The 25,318-nt window shown below is 53.0% G+C and overlaps 1 long non-coding RNA gene across 1 annotated transcript; it reads right to left on the bottom strand.

Moving 5' to 3' along the window:
- Nucleotides 1–17,792: 17,792 nt before the first annotated feature.
- On the bottom strand, nt 17,793–19,227 carry LOC123489231. The gene is made up of 3 exons (XR_006660499.1): nt 19,093–19,227; nt 17,958–18,118; nt 17,793–17,846 (listed from the first exon to the last, which is right to left on the bottom strand). It is a non-coding gene; the product is annotated as an uncharacterized LOC123489231 (long non-coding RNA).
- Nucleotides 19,228–25,318: the final 6,091 nt, after the last annotated feature.

Here is a 25,318-nt window from a genome sequence, read left to right as displayed (position 1 = left end):
AATACAATGACTGTCAGAACCATTAGCTACTCTCCCTCCCTCCCTCCCTCACACCCTCCTGCCTCAATACAATGACTGTCAGAACCATTAGCTACTCTCCCCTCCCTCCCTCCCACCCTCCTGCCTCAATACAATGACTGGCAGAACCATTAGCTTCTCTCCCTCCCTCCCTCACACCCTCCTGCCTCAATACAATGACTGGCAGAACCATTAGCTACTCTCCTCCCTCCCTCCCACCCTCCTGCCTCAATACAATGACTGGCAGAACCATTAGCTACTCTCCCTCCCTCCCTCCCTCACACCCTCCTGCCTCAATACAATGACTGGCAGAACCATTAGCTACTCTCTCCTCCCTCCCTCACACCCTCCTGCCTCAATACAATGACTGGCAGAACCATTAGCCCACTCTCCCTCCCTCCCTCCCTCACACCCTCCTGCCTCAATACAATGACTGGCAGAACCATTAGCTATCTCTCCCTCCCTCCCTCACACCCTCCTGCCTCAATACAATGACTGGCAGAACCATTCTACTCTCCCTCCCTCCCTCCCTCCACACCCTCCTGCCTCAATCCAATGACTGGCAGAACCATTCGCTACTCTCCCTCCCTCCCTCCCTCACACCCTCCTGCCTCAATACAATGACTGGCAGAACCATTAGCTACTCTCCCTCCCTCCCTCCCTCACACCCTCCTGCCTCAATACAATGACTGGCAGAGACCATTAGCTACTCTCCCTCCCTCCCTCCCTCACACCCTCCTGCCTCAATACAATGACTGGCAGAACCATTAGCTACTCTCCCTCCCTCCCTCCCACCCTCCTGCCTCAATACAATGACTGGCAGAACCATTAGCTACTCTCCCTCCCTCCCTCCTCACACCCTCCTGCCTCAATCCAATGACTGGCAGAACCATTAGCTACTCTCCCTCCCTCCCTCCCTCACACCCTCCTGCCTCAATACAATGACTGGCGAACCATTAGCTACTCTCCCTCCCTCCTCCCTCACACCCTCCTGCCTCAATACAATGACTGGCAGAACCATTAGCTACTCTCCCTCCCTCCCTCCCTCCCACCCTCCTGCCTCAATACAATGACTGGCAGAACCATTAGCTACTCTCCCTCCCTCCCTCCCTCACACCCTCCTGCCTCAATACAATGACTGGCGAACCATTAGCTACTCTCCTCCCTCCCTCCTCACACCCTCCTGCCTCAATACAATACTGGCAGAACCATTAGCTTCTCTCCCTCCCTCCCTCCCTCCACACCCTCCTGCCTCAATACAATGACTGGCAGAACCATTAGCTACTCTCCTCCCTCCTCCTCCCTCACACCCTCCTGCCTCAATCAATGACTGTCAGAACCATTAGCTACTCTCCCTCCCTCCCTCACACCCTCCTGCCTCAATCAATGACTGGCAGAACCATTAGCTACTCTCCCTCCCTCCCTCCCTCACACCCTCCTGCCTCAATACAATGACTGTCAGAACCATTAGCTACTCTCCCTCCCTCCCTCCCTCCACCCTCCTGCCTCAATACAATGACTGCAGAACCATTAGCTACTCTCCCTCCCTCCCTCACCCTCCTCCTCAATGCTTGCTGGCGCCTTTCTTCTCTCCCTCCCTCACACCCTCCTGCCTCAATACATGACTGGCAGAACCATTAGCTACTCTCCCTCCCTCCCTCCCACCCTCCTGCCTCAATACAATGACTGGCAGAACCATTAGCTACTCTCCCTCCCTCCCTCCCTCACACCCTCCTGCCTCAATACATGACTGGCAGAACCATTAGCTACTCTCCCTCCCTCCCTCCCTCCCACCCTCTGCCTCAATACAATGACTGGCAGAACCATTAGCTTCTCTCCCTCCCTCCCTCCCTCACACCCTCCTGCCTCAATACAATGACTGGCAGAACCATTAGCTACTCTCCCTCCCTCCCTCCCTCACACCCTCCTGCCTCAATACAATGACTGGCAGAACCATTAGCTTCTCTCCTCCCTCCCTCCCTCACACCCTCCTGCCTCAATACAATGACTGGCAGAACCATTAGCTTCTCTCCCTCCCTCCCTCCCTCCCACCCTCCTGCCTCAATACAATGACTGGCAGAACCATTAGCTACTCTCCCTCCCTCCCTCCCTCACACCCTCCTGCCTCAATACAATGACTGGCAGAACCATTAGCTACTCTCCCTCCCTCCCTCCCTCACACCCTCCTGCCTCAATACAATGACTGGCAGAGACCATTAGCTACTCTCCTCCCTCCCTCCCTCACACCCTCCTGCCTCAATACAATGACTGTCAGAACCATTGGCTACTCTCCCTCCCTCCCTCACACCCTCCTGCCTCAATCCAATGACTGGCGAACCATTAGCTACTCTCCCTCCCTCCCTCCCTCACACCCTCCTGCCTCAATACAATGACTGGCAGAACCATTAGCTACTCTCCCTCCCTCCCTCCCTCACACCCTCCTGCCTCAATACAATGACTGGCAGAACCATTGCTACTCTCCCTCCCTCCCTCCACACCCTCCTGCCTCAATACAATGACTGGCAGAACCATTAGCTAACTCTCCCTCCCTCCCTCACACCCTCCTGCCTCAATCCAATGACTGGCAGAACCATTAGCTACTCTCCCTCCCTCCCTCCCTCACACCCTCCTGCCTCAATACAATGACTGGCAGAACCATTAGCTACTCTCCCTCCCTCCCTCCCTCACACCCTCCTGCCTCAATACAATGACTGGCAGAACCATTAGCCTACTCTCCCTCCCTCCCTCCCTCACACCCTCCTGCCTCAATACAATGACTGGCAGAACCATTAGCTACTCTCCCTCCCTCCCTCCCTCACACCCTCCTGCCTCAATCCAATGACTGGCAGAACCATTAGCTACTCTCCCCTCCCTCCCTCCCTCCCACCCTCCTGCCTCAATACAATGACTGGCAGAACCATTAGCTTCTCTCCCTCCCTCCCTCCCTCCCACCCTCCTGCCTCAATACAATGACTGGCAGAGACCATTAGCTACTCTCCCTCCCTCCCTCCCTCACACCCTCCTGCCTCAATACAATGACTGGCAGAACCATTAGCTACTCTCCCTCCCTCCCTCCCTCACACCCTCCTGCCTCAATACAATGACTGGCGAACCATTAGCTACTCTCCCTCCCTCCCTCCCCCACCCTCCTGCCTCAATACAATGACTGGCAGAACCATTACCTACTCTCTCCCTCCCTCCCTCCACCCTCCTGCCTCAATACAATGACTGGCAAACCATTAGCTTCTCTCCCTCCCTCCCTCACACCCTCCTGCCTCAATCAATGACTGGCAGACTTAGCTTCTCTCCTCTCCCTCCTCACACCCTCCTGCCTCAATCCAATACTGGCGGAACCATTAGCTTCTCTCCCTCCTCCCTCCCTCACACCCCTCCTGCCTCAATACAATGACTGCAGAACCATTAGCTCTCTCTCCCTCCCTCCCTCCCTCACACCCTCCTGCCTCAATACAATGACTGGCAAACCATTAGCTTCTCTCCCTCCCTCCCTCCCTCCCTCCCACACCCTCCTGCCTCAATACAATGACTGTCAGAACCATTAGGTACTCTCCCCTCCCTCCCTCCCTCCACCCTCCTGCCTCAATACATGACTGCCCATTAGCTACTCTCCCTCCCTCCCTCCCTCACACCCTCCTCCTCAATACAATGACTGGCAGAACCATTAGCTTCTCTCCCTCCCTCCCTCCCTCCCACCCTCCTGCCTCAATACAATGACTGGCAGGACCTTAGCTTCTCTCCCTCCCTCCCTCCCTCACACCCTCCTCCTCAATACAATGACTGGCAGAACCATTAGCCTACTCTCCCTCCCTCCCTCCCTCACACCCTCCTGCCTCAATACAATGACTGGCAAACCATTAGCTTCTCTCCCTCCCTCCCTCACACCCTCCTGCCTCAATACAATACTGGCACCATTAACTACTCTCCCTCCTCCCTCCCACCCTCCTGCCTCAATATATGTCTGGCAGAGACATTACTTCTCCTCCCTCCCTCCCTCACACCCTCCTGCCTCAATACATGCTGCCGGCCATTAGCTTCTCTCCTCCCTCCCTCCCTCACACCCTCCTCCTCAATACAATGCCTGGCGGAACCATTAAGCTTCTCTCCCTCCCTCCCTCACACCCTCCTGCCTCAGTACAATACTGTCAGAACCATTGCTTCTCTCCTCCCTCCCTCCCACCCTCCTGCCTCAATCAATGACTGGCAGACCATTAGCTTCTCTCCCTCCCTCCCTCCCTCACACCCTCCTGCGTCAATAAATGACTCGCGGACCATTAGCTACTCTCCCTCCCTCCCTCCCTCACACCCTCCTCTCAATACAATACTGGCCGAACCGTTCTTCTCTCCCTCCCTCCCTCCCACCCTCCTGCCTCAATACAATACTGGCGGAACCATTAGCTTCTCTCCCTCCCTCCCTCACCCCTCCTGCCTCAATACAATGACTGGCAGAACCATTAGCTTCTCTCCCTCCCTCCCTCCCTCACACCCTCCTGCCTCAATCATGTCTGGCGAACCTTCGCTTCTCTCCCTCCCTCCCTCCCTCACCCTCCTGCCTCAATACAATGACTGGCAGAACCATTCGCTTCTCTCCCTCCCTCCCTCACACCCTCCTGCATCAATACAATGACTGTCAAACCATTAGCTACTCTCCTCCCTCCCTCACACCCTCCTGCCTCAATCCAATACTGGCAGAACCATTGGCTTCTCTCCCTCCCTCCCTCCCTCACACCCTCCTGCCTCAATACAATGACTGTCAAACCATTATCTTCTCTCCCTCCTCCTCCCTCCCCCCTCCTGCCTCAATCAATGCTGGCAGAACCATTACTACTCTCCCTCCCTCCCTCTCACACCCTCCTGCCTCAATTGACTGCGGAACCATTAGCTTCTCTCCCTCCCTCCCTCCCTCCACCCTCCTGCCTCAATCAATACTGCAAACCATTAGCTTCTCTCCCTCCCTCCCTCCCTCCCACCCTCCTGCCTCAATACAATGACTGGCAGACCATTAGCTTCTCTCCCTCCCTCCCTCCCTCACACCCTCCTGCCTCAATACAATGACTGCCAACCATTCTACTCTCCCTCCCTCCCTCCCTCCCTCCCACCCTCCTCCTCAATCAATGACTGGCGGAACCATTAGCTTCTCTCCCTCCCTCCTCCCTCCCCCCTCCTCGTCAATCAATGACTGCAGAACCATTAGCTACTCTCCCTCCTCCTCCCTCCCTCACACCCTCCTGCCTCAATACAATGACTGGCAGAACCATTAGCTACTCTCCCTCCCTCCCTCACACCCTCCTGCCTCAATACATGACTGGCAGAACCATTTGCTTCTCTCTCCCTCCCTCACACCCTCCTGCCTCAATACAATACTGGCCGAACCATTAGCTACTCTCCCTCCCTCCCTCCCTCACACCCTCCTGCCTCAATACAATACTGGCAGACATTTCTTCTCTCCCTCCCTCCCTCCCTCACACCCTCCTGCCTCATCAATGACTGGGCGTTCTTCTCTCCCTCCCTCCTCCCACCCTCCTCCTCAATACATACTTCAGAACCATTAGCTACTCTCCTCCTCCCTCCCACCCTCCTGCCTCAGTCCAATGATTGGCAGAACCATTACTACTCTCCCTCCCTCCCTCCCTCACCCCTCCTGCCTCAATAATACTGTCAAACCATTACTACTCTCCCTCCCTCCTCCCTCCCACCCTCCTGCCTCAGTACAATGACGCAGAACCATTAGCTACTCTCCCTCCCTCCCTCACACCCTCCTGCCTCAATACAATGACTGGCAGACCATTAGCTTCTCTCCCTCCTCCCTCCCTCACACCCTCCTGCCTCAATACAATGACTGGCAGAACCATTAGCTACTCTCCCTCCCTCCCTCCACCCTCCTGCCTCAATACAATGACTGGCAGAACCATTAGCTACTCTCCCTCTCTCCCTCCCTCACACCCTCCTGCCTCAATACAATGACTGGCAGAACCATTAGCTACTCTCCCTCTCTCCCTCCCTCACCCTCCTGCCTCAATACAATTACTGGCAGACCATTCCTTCTCTCCCTCTCTCCCTCCCTCACCCCCTCCTGCCTCAATACAATGTCTGGCAGCCATTAGCTTCTCTCTCCCTCCCTCTCTCATCCCTCTGCCTCAATACAATGACTGGCAGAACCATTAGCTACTCTCCCTCCCTCCCTCCCTCCCACCCTCCTGCCTCAATACAATGTCTTGCGGAACCATTGCTTCTCTCCCTCCCTCCCTCTCTCACACCCTCCTCCTCAATACAATGTCTGGCAGACCATTAGCTTCTCTCCCTCTCTCCCTCCCTCACACCCTCCTCCTCAATACAATACTGGCAGAACCATTAGCTTCTCTCCCTCCCTCCCTCTCTCCCTCACACCCTCCTGCCTCAATCATGACTGGCAGAACCATTAGCTACTCTCCCTCCCTCCCTCCCTCACACCCTCCTGCCTCAATACAATGACTGGCAGAACCATTAGCTACTCTCCCTCCCTCCCTCACACCCTCCTGCCTCAATACAATGACTGTCAGAACCATTAGCTACTCTCCCTCCCTCCCTCACACCCTCCTGCCTCAATCCAATGACTGCAGAACCATTAGCTTCTCTCCCTCCCTCCCTCACACCCTCCTGCCTCAATCCAATGACTGGCAGAACCATTAGCTACTCTCCCTCCCTCCCTCCCTCACCCCTCCTGCCTCAATACAATGACTGGCAGAACCATTACTACTTCTCTCCCTCCCTCCCTCACCCCTCCTGCCTCAATACAATGACTGTCAGAACCATTAGCTTCTCTCCCTCCCTCCCTCACACCCTCCTGCCTCAATCCAATGACTGGCAGAACCATTAGCTACTCTCCCTCCCTCCCTCCCTCACACCCTCCTGCCTCAATACAATGACTGTCAGAACCATTAGCTACTCTCCCTCCCTCCCTCCCTCCCACCCTCCTGCCTCAATACAATGACTGGCAGAACCATTAGCTACTCTCCCTCCCTCCCTCACACCCTCCTGCCTCAATACAATGACTGGCAGAACCATTAGCTACTCTCCCTCCTCCCTCACACCCTCCTGCCTCAATACAATGACTGGCGAACCATTAGCTACTCTCCCTCCCTCCCTCACACCCTCCTGCCTCAATACAATGACTGGCAGAACCATTAGCTTCTCTCCCTCTCTCCCTCCCTCACACCCTCCTGCCTCAATACAATGATGGCAGAACCATTAGCTACTCTCCCTCCCTCCCTCACACCCTCCTGCCTCAATCCAATGACTGGCAGAACCATTAGCTACTCTCCCTCCCTCCCTCCCTCACACCCTCCTGCCTCAATACAATGACTGGCAGAACCATTAGCTACTCTCCCTCCCTCCCTCACACCCTCCTGCCTCAATACAATGACTGTCAGAACCATTAGCTACTCTCCCTCCCTCCCTCACACCCTCCTGCCTCAATCCAATGACTGGCAGAACCATTAGCCTACTCTCCCTCCCTCCCTCCCTCACCCCTCCTGCCTCAATACAATGACTGTCAGAACCATTAGCTACTCTCCCTCCCTCCCTCCCTCCCACCCTCCTGCCTCAATCACAATGACTGGCAGAACCATTAACTTCTCTCCCTCCCTCCCTCACACCCTCCTGCCTCAATACAATGACTGGCAGAACCATTACTACTCTCCTCTCCCTCTCCACCCTCCTGCCTCAATACAATGACTGGCAGAACCATTAGCTACTCTCCCTCCCTCCCTCCTCCACCCTCCTGCCTCAGTACAATGACTGGCAGAACCATTAGCTTCTCTCCCTCCCTCCCTCCCTCCCACCCTCCTGCCTCAATACAATGACTGGCAGAACCATTAGCTACTCTCCCTCCCTCCCTCCCTCACACCCTCCTGCCTCAATACAATGACTGGCAGAACCATTAGCTTCTCTCCCTCCCTCCCTCCCTCCTTTCACCCTCCTGCCTCAATACAATGACTGGCAGAACCATTAGCTACTCTCCTCCCTCCCTCCCTCACACCCTCCTCCTCAATACAATGACTGGCAGAACCATTAGCTCTCTCCCTCCCTCCCTCCCTCACCCCTCCTGCCTCAATACAATGACTGGCAGAACCATTAGCTCACTCTCCCTCCTCCCTCCCTCACACCCTCCTGCCTCAATACAATGACTGGCAGAACCATTAGCTTCTCTCTCCTCCCTCCCTCACACCCTCCTGCCTCAATACAATGACTGGCAGAACCATTAGCTACTCTCCCTCCCTCCCTCCCTCACACCCTCCTGCCTCAATCAATGACTGGCAGAACCATTAGCTACTCTCCCTCCCTCCCTCCCTCACACCCTCCTGCCTCAATACAATGACTGGCAGAACCATTAGCTACTCTCCTCCCTCCCTCCCTCACCCTCCTGCCTCAATACAATGACTGTCAGAACCATTAGCTACTCTCCCTCCCTCCCTCACACCCTCCTGCCTCAATCCAATGACTGGCAGAACCATTAGCTACTCTCCCTCCCTCCCTCCCACACCCTCCTGCCTCAATACAATGACTGTCAGAACCATTAGCTACTCTCCCTCCCTCCCTCCCTCCCACCCTCCTGCCTCAATACAATGACTGGCAGAACCATTAGCTTCTCTCCTCCCTCCCTCACACCCTCCTGCCTCAATACAATGACTGGCAGAACCATTAGCTATCTCTCCCTCCCTCACACCCTCCTGCCTCAATACAATGACTTTGCAGAACCATTAGCTTCTCTCCTCCCTCCTCTCACACCCTCCTGCCTCAATACAATGATTGGGCAGAACCATTAGCTTCTCTCCCTCCCCTCCCTCACACCCTCCTGCCTCAATACAATGACTGGCAGAACCATTAGCTACTCTCCCTCTCTCCCTCCCTCACACCCTCCTGCCTCAATACAATGACTGGCAGAACCATTAGCTACTCTCCCTCTCTCCCTCCCTCACACCCTCCTGCCTCAATACAATGACTGGCAGAACCATTAGCTACTCTCCCTCCCTCCCTCTCTCCCTCACACCCTCCTGCCTCAATACAATGACTGGCGGAACCATTAGCTACTCTCCCTCCCTCCCTCCCTCCCACCCTCCTGCCTCAATACAATGACTGGCAGAACCATTAGCTACTCTCCCTCCCTCCCTCTCTCACACCCTCCTGCCTCAATACAATGACTGGCAGAACCATTAGCTACTCTCCCTCTCTCCCTCCCTCCCACCCTCCTGCCTCAATACAATGACTGGCAGAACCATTAGCTACTCTCCCTCCCTCCCTCTCTCCCTCACCCTCCTGCCTCAATACAATGACTGGCAGAACCATTAGCTACTCTCCCTCCCTCCCTCCCTCACACCCTCCTGCCTCAATACAATGACTGGCAGAGACCATTACCTTCTCTCCCTCCCTCCCTCACACCCTCCTGCCTCAATACAATGACTGTCAGAACCATTAGCTACTCTCCCTCCCTCCCTCACACCCTCCTGCCTCAATCCAATGACTGGCAGAACCATTAGCTACTCTCCCTCCCTCCCTCACACCCTCCTGCCTCAATCCAATGACTGGCAGAACCATTAGCTACTCTCCCTCCCTCCCTCCCTCACACCCTCCTGCCTCAATACAATGACTGGCAGAACCATTAGCTACTCTCCCTCCCTCCCTCCCTCACCCCTCCTGCCTCAATACAATGACTGTCAGAACCATTAGCTACTCTCCCTCCCTCCCTCACACCCTCCTGCCTCAATCCAATGACTGGCAGAACCATTAGCTACTCTCCTCCCTCCCTCCCTCACACCCTCCTGCCTCAATACAATGACTGTCAGAACCATTAGCTACTCTCCCTCCCTCCCTCCCTCCCACCCTCCTGCCTCAATACAATGACTGGCAGAACCATTAGCTTCTCTCCCTCCCTCCCTCACACCCTCCTGCCTCAATACAATGACTGGCAGAACCATTAGCTACTCTCCCTCCCTCACACCCCCTCCTGCCTCAATACAATGACTGGCAGAACCATTAGCTACTCTCCCTCCCTCCCTCACACCCTCCTGCCTCAATACAATGACTGGCGGAACCATTAACTTCTCTCCCTCTCTCCCTCCCTCACACCCTCCTGCCTCAATACAATGACTGGCAGAACCATTACTCTCTCCCTCCCTCCCTCACACCCTCCTGCCTCAATCCAATGACTGGCAGAACCATTAGCTTCTCTCCCTCCCTCCCTCCCTCACACCCTCCTGCCTCAATACAATGACTGGCAGAACCATTAGCTACTCTCCCTCCCTCCCTCACACCCTCCTGCCTCAATACAATGACTGTCAGAACCATTAGCTACTCTCCCTCCCTCCCTCACACCCTCCTGCCTCAATCCAATGACTGGCAGAACCATTAGCTACTCTCCCTCCCTCCCTCCCTCACACCCTCCTGCCTCAATACAATGACTGTCAGAACCATTAGCTACTCTCCCTCCCTCCCTCCCTCCCACCCTCCTGCCTCAATACAATGACTGGCAGAACCATTAGCTTCTCTCCCTCCCTCCCTCACACCCTCCTGCCTCAATACAATGACTGGCAGAACCATTAGCTACTCTCCTCCCTCCCTCACACCCTCCTGCCTCAATACAATGACTGGCAGAACCATTAGCTACTCTCCCTCCCTCCCTCACACCCTCCTGCCTCAGTACAATGACTGGCAGAACCATTAGCTACTCTCCCTCTCTCCCTCCCTCACACCCTCTCTGCCTCAATACAATGACTGGCAGAACCATTAGCTACTCTCCCTCCCTCCCTCCCTCCCTCACACCCTCCTGCCTCAATACAATGACTGGCAGAACCATTAGCTTCTCTCCCTCCCTCCCTCCCTCCCACCCTCCTGCCTCAATACAATGACTGGCAGAACCATTAGCTACTCTCCTCCCTCCTCTCTCTCCCCACACCCCTCCTGCCTCAATACAATGACTGGCAGAACCATTAGCTACTCTCCCTCCCTCCCTCCCTCACACCCTCCTGCCTCAATCCAATGACTGGCAGAACCATTAGCTACTCTCCCTCCTCCTCCCTCCCTCACACCCTCCTGCCTCAATACAATGACTGGCAGAACCATTAGCTACTCTCCCTCCCTCCCTCCCTCACACCCTCCTGCCTCAATACAATGACTGTCAGAACCATTAGCTACTCTCCCTCCCTCCCTCACACCCTCCTGCCTCAATCCAATGACTGGCAGAACCATTAGCTACTCTCCCTCCCTCCCTCCCTCACACCCTCCTGCCTCAATACAATGACTGTCAGAACCATTAGCTACTCTCCCTCCCTCCCTCCCTCCCACCCTCCTGCCTCAATACAATGACTGGCAGAACCATTAGCTTCTCTCCTCCCTCCCTCACACCCTCCTGCCTCAATACAATGACTGGCAGAACCATTAGCTACTCTCCCCTCCCTCACACCCTCCTGCCTCAATACAATGACTGGCAGAACCATTAGCTACTCTCTCCTCCCTCCCTCACACCCTCCTGCCTCAATACAATGACTGGCAGAACCATTAGCTACTCTCCCTCTCTCCCTCCCTCACACCCTCCTGCCTCAATACAATGACTGGCAGAAACCATTAGCTTCTCTCCTCTCTCCCTCCCTCACACCCTCCTGCCTCAATACAATGACTGGCAGAACCATTAGCTACTCTCCCTCTCTCCCTCCCTCACCCTCCTGCCTCAATACAATGACTGGCAGAACCATTAGCTACTCTCCCTCCCTCCCTCTCTCCCTCATCACCCTCCTGCCTCAATACAATGACTGGCAGAACCATTAGCTTCTCTCCCTCCCTCCCTCCCTCCCACCCTCCTGCCTCAATACAATGACTGGCAGAACCATTAGCTACTCTCCCTCTCTCCCTCCCTCACACCCTCCTGCCTCAATACAATGACTGGCAGAACCATTAGCTACTCTCCCTCCCTCCCTCTCTCCCTCACACCCTCCTGCCTCAATACAATGACTGGCAGAACCATTAGCTACTCTCCCTCCCTCCCTCCCTCACACCCTCCTGCCTCAATACAATGACTGGCAGAACCATTAGCTACTCTCCCTCCCTCCCTCCCCACCCTCCTGCCTCAATACAATGACTGCCAGAACCATTAGCTACTCTCCCTCCCTCCCTCACACCCTCCTGCCTCAATCCAATGACTGGCAGAACCATTAGCTACTCTCCCTCCCTCCCTCACACCCTCCTGCCTCAATCAATGACTGGCAGAACCATTAGCTTCTCTCCCTCCCTCCCTCCCTCACCCCCTCCTGCCTCAATACAATGACTGGCAGAACCATTAGCTATCTCTCCCTCCCTCCCTCACACCCTCCTGCCTCAATACAATGACTGTCAGAACCATTAGCTACTCTCCCTCCCTCCCTCACACCCTCCTGCCTCAATCCAATGACTGGCAGAACCATTAGCTACTCTCCCCTCCCTCCCTCCCTCACACCCTCCTGCCTCAATACAATGACTGTCAGAACCATTAGCTACTCTCCCTCCCTCCCTCCCTCCCACCCTCCTGCCTCAATACAATGACTGGCAGAACCATTAGCTACTCTCCCTCCCTCCCTCACACCCTCCTGCCTCAATACAATGACTGGCAGAACCATTAGCTACTCTCCTCCCTCCTCACACCCTCCTGCCTCAATACAATGACTGGCAGAACCATTAGCTACTCTCCCTCCCTCCCTCACACCCTCCTGCCTCAATACAATGACTGGCAGAACCATTAGCTTCTCTCCCTCTCTCCCTCCCTCACACCCTCCTGCCTCAATACAATGACTGGCAGAACCATTAGCTTCTCTCCCTCCCTCCCTCTCTCCCTCACACCCTCCTGCCTCAATACAATGACTGGCAGAACCATTAGCTACTCTCCCTCCCTCCCTCCCTCCCACCCTCCTGCCTCAATACAATGACTGGCAGAACCATTAGCTACTCTCCCTCCCTCCCTCTCTCACACCCTCCTGCCTCAATACAATGACTGGCAGAACCATTAGCTACTCTCCCTCCCTCCCTCCCTCACACCCTCCTGCCTCAATCCAATGACTGGCAGAACCATTAGCTACTCTCCCTCCCTCCCTCCCTCCCTCACACCCTCCTGCCTCAATACAATGACTGGCAGAACCATTAGCTACTCTCCCTCCCTCCCTCCCTCACACCCTCCTGCCTCAATACAATGACTGGCAGAACCATTAGCTACTCTCCCTCCCTCCCTCACACCCTCCTGCCTCAATACAATGACTGTCAGAACCATTAGCTACTCTCCCTCCCTCCCTCACACCCTCCTGCCTCAATCCAATGACTGGCAGAACCATTAGCTACTCTCCCTCCCTCCCTCCCTCACACCCTCCTGCCTCAATACAATGACTGGCAGAACCATTAGCTACTCTCCCTCCCTCCCTCCCTCCCACCCTCCTGCCTCAATACAATGACTGGCAGAACCATTAGCTTCTCTCCCTCCCTCCCTCACACCCTCCTGCCTCAATACAATGACTGGCAGAACCATTAGCTACTCTCCCTCCCTCACACCCTCCTGCCTCAATACAATGACTGGCAGAACCATTAGCTACTCTCCCTCCCTCCCTCACACCCTCCTGCCTCAATACAATGACTGGCAGAACCATTAGCTACTCTCCCTCTCTCCCTCCCTCACACCCTCCTGCCTCAATACAATGACTGGCAGAACCATTGCTACTCTCCTCCTCCCTCCCTCTCTCCCTCACACCCTCCTGCCTCAATACAATGACTGGCAGAACCATTAGCTACTCTCCCTCCCTCCCTCCCTCCCACCCTCCTGCCTCAATACAATGACTGGCAGAACCATTAGCTACTCTCCCTCCCTCCCTCTCTCACACCCTCCTGCCTCAATACAATGACTGGCAGAACCATTAGCTACTCTCCCTCCCTCCCTCCCTCACACCCTCCTGCCTCAATCCAATGACTGGCAGAACCATTAGCTACTCTCCTCCCTCCCTCCCTCCCTCACACCCTCCTGCCTCAATACAATGACTGGCAGAACCATTAGCTACTCTCCCTCCCTCCCTCCCTCCCTCACACCCTCCTGCCTCAATACAATGACTGTCAGAACCATTAGCTACTCTCCCTCCCTCCCTCACACCCTCCTGCCTCAATCCAATGACTGGCAGAACCATTAGCTACTCTCCCTCCCTCCCTCCCTCACACCCTCCTGCCTCAATACAATGACTGTCAGAACCATTAGCTACTCTCCCTCCCTCCCTCCCTCCCACCCTCCTGCCTCAATACAATGACTGGCAGAACCATTAGCTACTCTCCCTCCCTCCCTCACACCCTCCTGCCTCAATACAATGACTGGCAGAACCATTAGCTACTCTCCCTCCCTCACACCCTCCTGCCTCAATACAATGACTGGCAGAACCATTAGCTTCACTCTCCCTCCTCCCTCACACCCTCCTGCCTCAATACAATGACTGGCAGAACCATTAGCTACTCTCCCTCTCTCCCTCCCTCACACCCTCCTGCCTCAATACAATGACTGGCAGAACCATTAGCTACTCTCCCTCTCTCCCTCCCTCACACCCTCCTGCCTCAATACAATGACTGGCAGAACCATTAGCTACTCTCCCTCTCTCCCTCCCTCACACCCTCCTGCCTCAATACAATGACTGGCAGAACCATTAGCTACTCTCCCTCCCTCCCTCCCTCACACCCTCCTGCCTCAATACAATGACTGGCAGAACCATTAGCTACTCTCCCTCCCTCCCGCCCTCCCACCCTCCTGCCTCAATACAATGACTGGCAGAACCATTAGCTACTCTCCCTCCCTCCCTCTCTCACTACCCTCCTGCCTCAATACAATGACTGGCAGAACCATTAGCTACTCTCCCTCTCTCCCTCCCTCACACCCTCCTGCCTCAATACAATGACTGGCAGAACCATTAGCTACTCTCCCTCCCTCCCTCTCTCCCTCACACCCTCCTGCCTCAATACAATGACTGGCAGAACCATTAGCTACTCTCCCTCCCTCCCTCCCTCACACCCTCCTGCCTCAATACAATGACTGGCAGAACCATTAGCTACTCTCCCTCCCTCCCTCACACCCTCCTGCCTCAATACAATGACTGTCAGAACCATTAGCTACTCTCCCTCCCTCCCTCACACCCTCCTGCCTCAATCCAATGACTGGCAGAACCATTAGCTACTCTCCCTCCCTCCCTCACCCCTCCTGCCTCAATCCAATGACTGGCAGAACCATTAGCTACTCTCCCTCCCTCCCTCCCTCACACCCTCCTGCCTCAATACAATGACTGGCAGAACCATTAGCTACTCTCCCTCCCTCCCTCACACCCTCCTGCCTCAATACAATGACTGTCAGAACCATTAGCTACTCTCCCTCCCTCCCTCACACCCTCCTGCCTCAATCCAATGACTGGCAGAACCATTAGCTACTCTCCCTCCCTCCCTCCCTCACACCCTCCTGCCTCAATACAATGACTGTCAGAACCATTAGCTACTCTCCCTCCCTCCCTCCCTCCCACCCTCCTGCCTCAATACAATGACTGGCAGAACCATTAGCTATCTCTCCCTCCCTCCCTCACACCCTCCTGCCTCAATACAATGACTGGCAGAACCATTAGCTACTCTCCCTCCCTCACACCCTCCTGCCTCAATACAATGACTGGCAGAACCATTAGCTACTCTCCCTCCCTCCCTCACACCCTCCTGCCTCAATACAATGACTGGCAGAACCATTAGCTACTCTCCCTCTCTCCCTCCCTCACACCCTCCTGCCTCAATACAATGACTGGCAGAACCATTAGCTACTCTCCCTCCCTCCCTCTCTCCCTCACACCCTCCTGCCTCAATACAATGACTGGCAGAACCATTAGCTACTCTCCCTCCCTCCCTCCCACCCTCCTGCCTCAATACAATGACTGGCAGAACCATTAGCTACTCTCCCTCCCTCCCTCTCTCACACCCTCCTGCCTCAATACAATGACTGGCAGAACCATTAGCTACTCTCCCTCCCTCCCTCCCTCACACCCTCCTGCCTCAATCCAATGACTGGCAGAACCATTAGCTACTCTCCCTCCCTCCCTCCCTCCCTCACACCCTCACACCCTCCTGCCTCAATACAATGACTGGCAGAACCATTAGCTACTCTCCCTCCCTCCCTCTCTCCCTCACACCCTCCTGCCTCAATACAATGACTGGCAGAACCATTAGCTACTCTCCCTCCCTCCCTCCCTCACACCCTCCTGCCTCAATACAATGACTGGCAGAACCATTAGCTACTCTCCCTCCCTCCCTCACACCCTCCTGCCTCAATACAATGACTGTCAGAACCATTAGCTACTCTCCTCCCTCCCTCACACCCTCCTGCCTCAATCCACTGACTGGCAGGACCATTAGCTACTCTCCCTCCCTCCCTCCCTCACACCCTCCTGCCTCAATACAATGACTGTCAGAACCATTAGCTACTCTCCCTCCCTCCCTCCCTCCCACCCTCCTGCCTCAATACAATGACTGGCAGAACCATTAGCTACTCTCCCTCCCTCCCTCACACCCTCCTGCCTCAATACAATGACTGGCAGAACCATTAGCTTCTCTCCCTCCCTCACACCCTCCTGCCTCAATACAATGACTGGCAGAACCATTAGCTACTCTCCCTCCCTCCCTCACACCCTCCTGCCTCAATACAATGACTGGCAGAACCATTAGCTACTCTCCCTCTCTCCCTCCCTCACACCCTCCTGCCTCAATACAATGACTGGCAGAACCATTAGCTACTCTCCCTCCCTCCCTCTCTCCCTCACACCCTCCTGCCTCAATACAATGACTGGCAGAACCATTAGCTACTCTCCCTCCCTCCCTCTCTCCCTCACACCCTCCTGCCTCAATACAATGACTGGCAGAACCATTAGCTACTCTCCCTCCCTCCCTCCCTCCCTCCCACCCTCCTGCCTCAATACAATGACTGGCAGAACCATTAGCTAGGGGTTAGGGGCTAGGGGTTAGGAGTTAGGGTACTTGGGTTTAGGGGCTAGGGGTTAGGGGCTAGGGGTTAGGAGTTAGGGTACTTGGGTTTAGGGGCTGGGGGCTGGGGGTTAGGGGGCTAGGGGGTTAGGGGCTAGGGTTAGGGCTAGGGTTTAGGGGGCTAGGGGTTAGGGGCTAGGGGTTAGGGACTAGGGTTTGGGGGCTAGGGGGTTAGGGGCTGGGGTTGGGGCTAGGGGTTAGGGGGCTAGGGGGTTAGGGTACTTGGGTTTAGGGGCTGGGGTTGGGGGCTGGGGGTTAGGGTACTTGGGTTTAGGGGGCTAGGGGTTGGGGGCTGGTGGTTAGGGGTTAGGGGGCTGGGGGTTAGGGGCTAGGGGTTAGGGGCTAGGGGGCTGGGGTTTGGGGCTGGGGTTGGGGGCTGGGGTTGGGGGCTGGGGGTTGGGGGCTAGGGGGTTGGGGGCTAGGGGTTAGGGGGCTGGGGTTAGGGCTGGGGTTAGGGGGCTAGGGGTTTGGGGCTGAGGGTTAGGGGGTTGGGGTTAGGGTACTTGGGTTTGGGGCTAGGGGTTAGGGGCTAGGGTTAGGAGTTAGGGTACTTGGGTTTAGGGGCTGGGGTTAGGGGCTGGGGTTGGGGTTAGGGGGCTAGGGGGCTAGGGCTGGGGTTGGGGGCTGGGGTTAGGGGGCTAGGGGTTAGGGGCTAGGGGTTAGCTGCAGTGTTTCTATCAGAGCTATTCACACAGGTCAGAAGTCAGGGATCATCAGGGGTCAGATCCTCACCTCTGTTGTCTTCCTGGTACACCTGCACCATCCCAAGCTCCACCCCCAGACGCCTGCACAACGGAGACATAGCCAATGAAAAAAAGAGCAGAGGAAGGGACAGCGAATGAAAAGAGAAGCACAGGGAGAGCTGACCAATGAAAAGACAGAGTGTGTGTACTGACTCTCTGATTCTCTCGCTGAGCTCCCTGGAGGAGGGGTGTGAGTTGGCGCTGAAGATGACCAGGCCTCCCTTGGTGTGGTTCATAACCGGGGGGGACCGGCCACCCTGTTCCCCAGCATCAGACAGCCTATCCCTGGGCACCCACGCTGGACTCAGCCCTTCCTACGGAGGAAAAAGGGACCCACACACACACAGTTAATCAATCAATCCAGCAATCGATCGATCCATCCATCCTCCATCCATCCATCCGTAACAGTGTTACTACCAGTGACCTAGACTTCAGGAGGGTGTTAATCAGCTGACACACTGTTACATTAGAGACACGGGTGGAGGGGTGTTAATCACTTATGTTATGATCTCCCTCACTAAATTTAACCGTCAGTTGTCAGAGCACCTTACCGATCACTGCACCTGTACACAGCCCATCTGAAATTAGCCCACCCAACTACCTCATCCCCATATTGTTATTTATTTTGCTCATTTGCACCCCAGTATCTCTATTTGCACATCATCTTCTGCACATCTATCACTCCAGTGTTAATACTAAATTGTAATTATTTTGCACTATGGCCTATTTATTGCCTTACCTCCATAACTTGCTACATTTGCACACACTGTATATATATTTTCTGTTGTATTTTTTGACTTTATATGTTTTGTTTTACCCCCATATGTAACTCTGTGTTGTTGTTTTTATCGCACTGCTTTGCTTTATCTTGGCCAGGTCGCAGTTGTAAATGAGAACTTGTTCTCAACTGGCTTACCTGGTTAAATAAAGGTTAATTTTAAAATGTTTAAAAAAAATAACACATCATAACATAACACAGTCTAAAACATTATAACATCATACATAAGAAAACAGTACATAAAATGCGGTTCAGTTTAAAAGCAATGAAGGAATTCTGATCATCCACATAGTAACCCAGTGTCGCCTGTAAACAGACCCATTATAAACAGTATTTATAGAAGAAAAAAAAGACTCGCTTTGCTTTCCTCTCCTGACTCCCGGATGCACTCATCGCGCCGTCTGCTGATGAGCGGGCGGAAATATTTGTTTTGCCGCTCAGTCTCGGTAAACACAACAAAATACAGCGTTTAAACCGCAGAAACACAACACTGAACACTGATGTACCCACCAGTTTGTGTTCGTAGTGTAACCGCTGTGTATCCCGTTCGTTGATTTTGCAGCTTGTAACGTCTCAACCTGTTCCTCCAGGCCCGGCCTACTGAGTCTGATGGACAGACGGCTCGGCCAATGACAGACCAGGATTCCCGACGAAAACTTCACCCAGCCGACGTGCTGTTCTTAGGGGAGACGTCATCACGTCTACATCGATTTGAATTCGCTTGCAGAGATGTTTCTAGATTCTGATTCTGAATAGTTATTACATTTAAAAAAAACTATTTTGCCATGTGTTTGGTCGGGTGTGTTACAACCGGTCTTTAGAAAGCTAGCTACCAAGCTTATCCGATTTGTGGCGCTAATGGGGGTTAATGCAAAAAATACGCATTGTAGAATAAAAAATTACTCCCGCACACACGACTATCTCTACACCTTTAATGTAGTCAACGTTTCGGTCCGAAAGCTTTTTCAAGACCTTTTCATATTTTTATTTTTTTTGGGGAAAAAGTCTACAGGTGACAAAAAGCCTTAGCCCTCAGCGCAGGAGAATCCAGACAGAGAGCATGCTCCTGGGTCGGTCACCAGAGGTCACTGCTGTCTCTGTTTTTTACCAGACAGAACCGTCGAGTCCATTACACATGGCGGATCCGAAGCAGTATTGAACAGATAGAACAGGAGACAGAGAGGGACAGGGCTGAACACTATTTAGCCTACCCTACACAACACTATCTCTACATTATGAGGTTAAATATCTAAGGAAGGACATCTAAGGAAGTCTCGAGGTTTTGCTCGCCTGAGGTAGAGTATCTCATGATAAGCTGTAGACCACACTATCTACCAAGAGAGTTTTCATCTATGTTCTTCGTAGCTGTCTATTTACCACCACAAACCGATGCTGGCACTAAGACCGCACTCAATTAACCGTATACGGCCATAACCAAACAGGAAAACGCTCATCCAGAGGCGGCGCTCCTAGTGGCCGGGGACTTTAATGCAGGGAAACTTAAATCTGTTTTACCTCATTTCTACCAGACATATACATTTTAGTCATTTAGCAGACGCTCTTATCCAGAGCGACTTACAGTTAGTGAGTGCATACATTTTCATACTGGCCCCCCATGGGAATCAAACCCACAACCCTGGCGTTGCAAGCGCCATGCTCTACCAACTGAGCTACATGGGACTACCAGCATGTTAAATGTGCAACCAGAGGGAAAAAAAAACTAGACCACCTTTACTCCACACACAGAGACGCATACAAAGCTCTCCCTCGCCCTCCATTTGGAGAATCTGGCTATAATTCTATCCTCCTGACTCCTGCTTACAAGCAGAAACTAAAGCAGGAAACACCAGTGACTCGGTCAATGAAAAAGTGGTCAGATGAAGCAGATGCTAAGCTACAGGACTGTTTTGCTAGCACAGACTGGAATATGTTCGGGATTCTTCAGATAGCATTGAGGAGTACATCACCTCAGTAACCGGCTTCATCAATAATAATAATAATAATATGCCATTTAACAGACGCTTTTATCCAAAGTGACTTACAGTCATGTGTGCATACATTTTTACATATGGGTGGTCCCGAACCCACTACCCTGGCATTACAAGCGCCATGCTTTACCAATTGAGCTACAGAGGACCACACAATAAGTGCATCGATGATGTCGACCCCACAGTGACTGTAATGTACATACCCCAACCAGAAGCCATGGATTACAGGAAACATCCGCACTGAGCTAAAGGGTAGAGCTGCCGCTTTCAAGGAGCGGGACTCTAACCCAGAAGCTTTTAAGAAATCCCGCTATGCCCTCCGACGAACCATCAAACAGGCAAAGAGTCAATACAGGACTAAGATTGAATCATACTACACTGTCTCTGACGCTCGTCGGATGTGGCAGGGCTTGAAAACTATTACAGACTACAAAGGAAAGCACAGCCGCGAGCTGCCCAGTGACACAAGCCTACCAGACGAGCTAAATTACTTCTATGCTCTCTTCGAGGCAAGCAACACTGAAACATGCATCAGAGCATCAGCTGTTCCGGACGGCTGTGTGATCACACTCTCCGTAGCCGATGTGAGTAAGACCTTTAAACAGGTCAACATTCACAAGGCCGCAGGGCCAGACGGATTACCAGGATGTGTACGAGCATGTGCTGACCAACTGGCAAGTGTCTTTACTGATATTTTCAACCTCTCCCTGTCTGAGTGTGTAATATCAACATGTTTCAAGCAGACCATCATAGTCCCCGTGCCCAAGAACACTAAGATAACCTGCCTAAATGACTACCGACCCATAGCACTCACGTCTGTAGCCATGAAGTGCTTTGAAAGGCTGGTCATGGCTCACATCAACACCATTATCCCAGAAACCCTAGACCCACTCCAATTTGCATACCGCCCCAACAGATCCACAGATGATGCAATCTCTATTGCGCTCCACACTGCCCTTTCACACCTGGACGAAAGGAACACCTGAGAATGCTATTCATTGACTACAGCTCTGCGTTCAACACCATAGTGCCCTCAAAGCTCATCACTAAGCTAAGGACCCTGGGACTAAACACCTCCCTCTGCAAATGGATCCTGGACTTCCTGACGGGCCGCCCCCAGGTGGTAAGGGTAGGTAACAACACATCCGCCTGTATATAGCCTCCCTACTGTTATTTTTACTGCTGCTCTTTAATTATTTGTTACTTTTAATTCGTATTATTTTATATTGTATTTTTTTGTGTTTTTTTGTGTGTATTCTTTATTAAAACTGCATTGTTGGTTAAGGGCTTGTAAGTAAGCATTTCAATGTAAGGTCTACACCTGTTGTATTCGGCGCATGTGACAAATAAAATGTGATTTGTGTTATTAACCATGGGGGATTACGTTGGAGGGAATTCAGGGACCTCTAGACCAACTAGGCCTGTCTCTGTTTGTTGCGTCACCCTCCTGCTAATGTTGTCTCTCTCATTATGGTACAAGCTGTGCGCGTGTGTACGAGTGGGGGGTGTGTGTTGTGTATGTACGAGTGGGGTGTGTGTGTGTGTGTGTGTGGGTGGGGGGTGTGTGTGTGTTGTGTGTGTGTGGGTGGGTGTCACCTCTGTGTTGTGTACAGACACTGAGAGTGAAATCTATCAGAGACTGGGGCTTCATACCCACTAATCTATCAGAGACTGGGGCTTCATACCCGCTAATCAATCAGAGACTGGGCCTTCCTACCCACTAATCTAACAGAGACTGGGGCTTCCTACCCTCTAATCTAACAGAGACTGGGCCTTCCTACCCACTAATCTAACAGAGACTGGGCCTTCCTACCCACTAATCTATCAGAGACTGGGCCTTCCTACCCACTAATCTAACAGAGACTGGGCCTTCCTACCCACTAATCTAACAGAGACTGGGCCTTCCTATCCACTAATCTAACAGAGACTGGGCCTTCCTACCCACTAATCTAACAGAGACTGGGCCTTCCTACCCACTAATCTAACAGAGACTGGACCTTCCTACCCACTAATCTAACAGAGACTGGGCCTTCCTACCCTCTAATCTAACAGAGACTGGGGCTTCCTACCCACTAATCTAACAGAGACTGGGCCTTCCTACCCACTAATCTAACAGAGACTGGGGCTTCCTACCCACTAATCTAACAGAGACTGGGCCTTCCTACCCACTAATCTATCAGAGACTGGGCCTTCCTACCCACTAATCTAACAGAGACTGGGCCTTCCTACCCTCTAATCTATCAGAGACTGGGCCTTCCTACCCACTAATCTATCAGAGACTGGGCCTTCCTACCCTCTAATCTAACAGAGACTGGGCCTTCCTACCCTCTAATCTAACAGAGACTGGACCTTCCTACCCACTAATCTAACAGAGACTGGGCCTTCCTACCCACTAATCTATCAGAGACTGGGCCTTCCTACCCACTAATCTATCAGAGACTGGGCCTTCCTACCCACTAATCTATCAGAGACTGGGCCTTCCTACCCACTAATCTATCAGAGACTGGGCCTTCCTACCCACTAATCTAACAGAGACTGGGCCTTCCTACCCACTAATCTATCAGAGACTGGGCCTTCCTACCCACTAATCTATCAGAGACTGGGCCTTCCTACCCACTAATCTAACAGAGACTGGGCCTTCCTACCCACTAATCTATCAGAGACTGGGCCTTCCTACCCACTAATCTAACAGAGACTGGGCCTTCCCTACCCACTAATCTAACAGAGACTGGGCCTTCCTACCACTAATCTAACAGAGACTGGGCCTTCCTACCCACTAATCTATCAGAGACTGGGCCTTCCTACCCACTAATCTAACAGAGACTGGGCCTTCCTACCCACTAATCTATCAGAGACTGGGCCTTCCTACCCTCTAATCTATCAGAGACTGGGCCTTCCTACCCTCTAATCTATCAGAGACTGGGCCTTCCTACCCACTAATCTAACAGAGACTGGGCCTTCCTACCCACTAATCTATCAGAGACTGGGCCTTCCTACCCACTAATCTATCAGAGACTGGGCCTTCCGACCCACTAATCTAACAGAGACTGGGCCTTCCTACCCGCTAATCTATCAGAGACTGGGCCTTCCTACCCACTAATCTATCAGAGACTGGGCCTTCCTACCCACTAATCTATCAGAGACTGGGCCTTCCTACCCACTAATCTAACAGAGACTGGGCCTTCCTACCCACTAATCTATCAGAGACTGGGCCTTCCTACCCACTAATCTATCAGAGACTGGGCCTTCCTACCCGCTAATCTAACAGAGACTGGGCCTTCCTACCCACTAATCTATCAGAGACTGGGCCTTCCTACCCACTAATCTAACAGAGACTGGGCCTTCCTACCCGCTAATCTATCAGAGACTGGGCCTTCCTACCCACTAATCTATCAGAGACTGGGCCTTCCTACCCACTAATCTAACAGAGACTGGGCTTTCCTACCCGCTAATCTAACAGAGACTGGGCCTTCCTACCCACTAATCTATCAGAGACTGGGGCTTCCTACCCACTAATCTAACAGAGACTGGACCTTCCTACCCTCTAATCTAACAGAGACTGGGCCTTCCTACCCACTAATCTAACAGAGACTGGGCCTTCCTACCCACTAATCTAACAGAGACTGGGCCATCCTACCCTCTAATCTAACAGAGACTGGGCCTTCCTACCCTCTAATCTAACAGAGACTGGGCCTTCCTACCCACTAATCTAACAGAGACTGGGCCATCCTACCCTCTAATCTAACAGAGACTGGGCCTTCCTACCCTCTAATCTATCAGAGACTGGGCCTTCCTACCCACTAATCTAACAGAGACTGGGCTTTCCTACCCGCTAATCTAACAGAGACTGGGCCTTCCTACCACTAATCTATCAGAGACCGGGCCTTCCTACCCACTAATCTAACAGAGACTGGACCTTCCTACCCACTAATCTAACAGAGACTGGGCCTTCCTACCCGCTAATCTAACAGAGACTGGGCCTTCCTACCCACTAATCTAACAGAGACTGGGCCTTCCTACCCTCTAATCTAACAGAGACTGGACCTTCCTACCCACTAATCTAACAGAGACTGGGCCTTCCTACCCACTAATCTAACAGAGGCTGGGCCTTCCTACCCACTAATCTATCAGAGACTGGGCCTTCCTACCCACTAATCTATCAGAGACTGGGCCTTCCTACCCTCTAATCTATCAGAGACTGGGCCTTCCTACCCTCTAATCTAACAGAGACTGGGCCTTCCTACCCACTAATCTAACAGAGACTGGGCCTTCCTACCCACTAATCTAACAGAGACTGGGCCTTCCTACCCACTAATCTAACAGAGACTGGGCCTTCCTACCCACTAATCTAACAGAGACTGGGCCTTCCTACCCTCTAATCTAACAGAGACTGGGCCTTCCTACCCTCTAATCTATCAGAGACTGGGCCTTCCTACCCACTAATCTAACAGAGACTGGGCCTTCCTACCCACTAATCTATCAGAGACTGGGCCTTCCTACCACTAATCCAACAGAGACTGGGCCTTCCTACCCTCTAATCTATCAGAGACTGGGCCTTCCTACCCACTAATCTATCAGAGACTGGGCCTTCCTACCCACTAATCTATCAGAGACTGGGCCTTCCTACCCACTAATCTATCAGAGACTGGGCCTTCCTACCCACTAATCTAACAGAGACTGGGCCTTCCTACCCACTAATCTAACAGAGACTGGGCCTTCCTACCCTCTAATCTAACAGAGACTGGGCC

The sequence above is a fragment of the Coregonus clupeaformis genome, unplaced genomic scaffold, assembly GCF_020615455.1.
Source record: "Coregonus clupeaformis isolate EN_2021a unplaced genomic scaffold, ASM2061545v1 scaf2894, whole genome shotgun sequence".
Classification (NCBI taxonomy): Eukaryota; Metazoa; Chordata; class Actinopteri; order Salmoniformes; family Salmonidae; genus Coregonus; species Coregonus clupeaformis.
This window is presented reverse-complemented; position numbering and strand designations above follow the sequence as displayed.